Source organism: Dipodomys ordii, unplaced genomic scaffold, assembly GCF_000151885.1.
Source record: "Dipodomys ordii isolate 6190 unplaced genomic scaffold, Dord_2.0 Scaffold23, whole genome shotgun sequence".
Taxonomy (NCBI): Eukaryota; Metazoa; Chordata; class Mammalia; order Rodentia; family Heteromyidae; genus Dipodomys; species Dipodomys ordii.
In genome coordinates, this window is record NW_012267239.1 from 2,432,465 (window position 1) to 2,436,196 (window position 3,732).

Sequence of the window (3,732 nt, forward strand, 5' to 3'; positions counted from 1 at the left end):
CCTCCCTCCCTCCCTCCCTTCCTTCCCTCCCTCCCTGCTTTCTTTCTTTCTTTCTTTCTTTCTTTCTTTCTTTCTTTCTTTCTTTCTTTCTTTCTTTCTTTTTTTCTTTCTTTCTTCCCTCCCTCCCTCTCTCCCTCCCTCCCTCCCTCCCTCCCTCCCTTCTTCCTTCCTTTCTTTTCTTTCTTTCTTCCTTTCGCCAATCCTGGGGCTTGAACTCAGGGGCTGGACGCCGTCTCTGACCTTCTTGTGCTCAAGCCTAGCTCTGAGCGGTATCTTTGTAAGCAGCATGAGAACCCACATTTGGGCCAGCCGTTGCTGAAGACCTGACTCACTTGGCTTGTCCAGGCAAATGAAAAGAGTCTTTTAGTTTGGTGGCTGCTTTTTAAAGGGTGCATGTCTGTTTTTTTTTTCCCCAAACACATAAAAGTCTAACAGACTGAGGGGGAACATGTGGTTTAAAGAAAAGGCTAAAGTTTTTATTCATGGGCGCAAACATTTTCCAGGGAAGAAAATATGTAAATCCTATGACAGAACTGCATGGTTTAAATTTTTTTTTCTGCTGATGAATCGTTTTTGCAAAAGTTGCTTCAGTTGAAGGTTGACATGAAAAGGGGGAGGAGGGGAAGGGAAGGGGAAGGGCCTGCCATGAGGTAGCTTCTTTCTTAGTCTGTTACCACCCATAGGCTCACACCTGTAAACCCAGATGCTCAGGAGGCTGAGATCTGAAGATCTTGGTTGGAAGGTGCACTGGGCAGGACAGTCTATGAGACTCTTACCTTCAATGAACTACCAAAACAAACTAGAACTGAAGCTGTGGCTCAAGTGATAGAGTTCTAGCATTGAGCCAAACAGCTCAGGGCCAGGGCTCTAGCCTTTAACTCAAGCCCTAGTATAGCAAAGATGCACACACATACACACACACACACACACACACACACACACACACACACACACACAATATGGGGATGTGGGATTGACTGGTCCTAGCCTTAAACTTGAGATCCTCTTGTCTCCACTTCTTGAGTAGCTGAGATTACAGGCATGCACTACTGCCGCTAGCATTTTTTGTTTGGGAGGCTGGGAATTGAACTTGGGCCTCATGAATGCTAAGCAAGCTCTCCATCCCATTTGAGTTGGCTAAATTCTCGGATGCAGGATCCAGAGATCAGGTAGACAGTACACTGTACTTCCTAGTCTTTTTGTTGTTGTCATGGATTGAATTCAGGGCTTTATTCTTGCTTGATTTGCTCATGGGTAGTACTCTACCACTTGAACTATTCCTCTAGCCTGGCTTTTTGCTGGCTATTTTGGAGATGGAGTCTCACAGACTTTTCTGCCTGGGTTGAACTGCTATCCTCTGGATCTTAGCCTCCTGAATAGCTAGGATTTTAGGCATGAGCTCCTGACTCTAAACTTCTTTTGAGCTCTAAAGTTCTGTGTTGCTGGGGGAAAAAATTCAGGCTACAGTGTGGAACCATTGGAAATGTATCTTTTTGGAAATAAGCAACAAGGTTCCCTTGTCTGAGGCCATTTAGTAACAAATAGTGACTAAAAGTATTTTCTGACTACAGAAGCTGTGTGTTCTTTCCTAAATTGAAAGGGGGGGGGGGAGAGACAGAGACAGAGAAAGACAGAGAGACAGAGAAAACACTACTTCCAAAGTAGCAAGTCATTTAAAGATATCTCCTGCAGTTTCATCGGTGTGATTCATTCCTCAGTAACCTTCCCTTTGTGAAAAGAGATAGTTAACTAAGGAGAATGTAGAGGTGTGTGTGTGTGTGTGTGTGTGTGTGTGTGTGTGTGTGCTTTGTGGTACTGGAGATTGAACCCAAGACCTCAGACATGCCAGGGAAGGACTCCATTCACCGAGCTATACCTCCAGCCTACATGTTTTTCAGAAAAATTCACACTGAGCTGGAGGTGTGGCTCAAGTAATAGAGTGCCAACCTAGCAAGTGCAAAGGTCCGGAGTTCAAGACCCCAGTACTGCCGGGTGTTTGTGGTTCATACCTGTAATTCTAGCTACTCAGGAGGCTAAGTTCTGAGGACTGTGTTTCAAAGTCAGGAAAAGGTGTGAGACTCTTATCTCCAATTAAATGGTAGAGCCCGGAGCACAAATAAGGGAGAGAATCTAGGTTGTGAGTTCAAGCCCCAGGACTGCCCTCCCTCCCTCTCCAACCCCACACACAGAGAAAGGAAGAAAGAAAAAAAAAAGAAGGAAGGAAGCTGTAACACACTAAACAGTCTACAACACACTAAACAGTCACAACAACCATCTGTTTTGCTTCGCACAGAACCAGGCCTTTGCTGGAATGCGAGCTTTTCAGTGTTTAACGCAGGAAAGTTCCAGGCAGGCAGGCCAACTGGGTGCCCTCTGTATAGCCCTACTGCTCCGCCCGACGCTGGTGCAAGCGTTTTTCCATCTGCATCACAGCCCTGTGAGGTCGGTCCTATTATTAGCTCCATTTGATAGATCCTTAGGGAATCAGAGGCTCAGAGAGGTTAAGTGGCTTTCCGGGGCCACACAGCTGCTCAGCAGCGGAGCTGGGAAGGCTGGACTCTGAAAGAGCTTCTGCTGTAGCCTCTTGCTCTCAAATCATCTCTTTGGTAAATCACAGAGCAACGGTGAGTGGGTGAGTAAGGCCAGTTGAATATTCTGAAGATATAGACTGTGTGTGTGTGTGTGTGTGTGTGTGTGTGTGTGTGTGTGTGCTTAGAATTGAATGCAGGGCCTTGGGCTCTTGCTTGGCTTGTTTGTTTAGTTGTCAGTCCTCTTCCTCCTCCTCCTCTCTTCCTTCTTATATCATCCTCCTCCTCCTCCTCCTCCTCCTCCTCCTTCTTCTTGGAAATGTGTCAGACCATTTTACCAAGGCCTCACTATATAAAACAGACTCTAGTCTCCAAGTTTCTATCTTCAGCATTTAGCTGGAAATTCTTGCTGGCTTGAGGAATTCTTGAAAGCTCCATTCCCCCCCCCCCCCCCCCGACAGCAGGAGCTTTCCAGAAGTACAGTGTGAAAACTTGGGGGCACAATTGTTCTCTTAGGACCTTTCAGGATTTAAAATTAAATCCAACATTGAATTCAAACATTTCATTCGTTCATGCCGCAAAAATGCATGTGCCTGAGCTGCATATAATTTGTGAGGAGACAGGCCAGACCAGATTTTGCTCTCCCATGTCATGATTTGTCATTTGGGGCTGGATAATTCTTTGTGATGCCTTGTGGCTTGTACCTTCCTTCATATTACCAAATGTTCCCTAGGGGTAACAACAACAACAAAAAATCAACCCTGGTTTGAATCTGCTGACGTAGTCTGAGAGTGATCCTTTATCCTGTGACCTTATGTTTTGTTACAGAAAAGCAGAACACAGTCCATTTAAAAAAACGGGTCAGAAAAATGATACACGTATGGTAAAAATAAGATGGGTGCCTGTGGTTCATGCCTGTAATCTTGAGAGAGATCGGGATGGATAGAGGTCCATGGCTAGTCCCTGCCAAAAGAAAAAAAAGTTTAGGTTCCTGTATCTCAACCAATAAAAAGCCATGGGACTGGGAAGGTGGCTCAGTGGTAGAGCGCTTGCCTTGCATGCATGAGGCCCTGGGTTCGATTCCCCAGCACCACATAAGCAAAAAGACAAAAGCCGGAAGTGGCGCTGTGGCTCAAGTGGTAGAGCTCTAGCCTTGAGCTGAAGAGCTGAGGGACAGTGCCCAGGCCCAGAGTTCAGGCCCCAT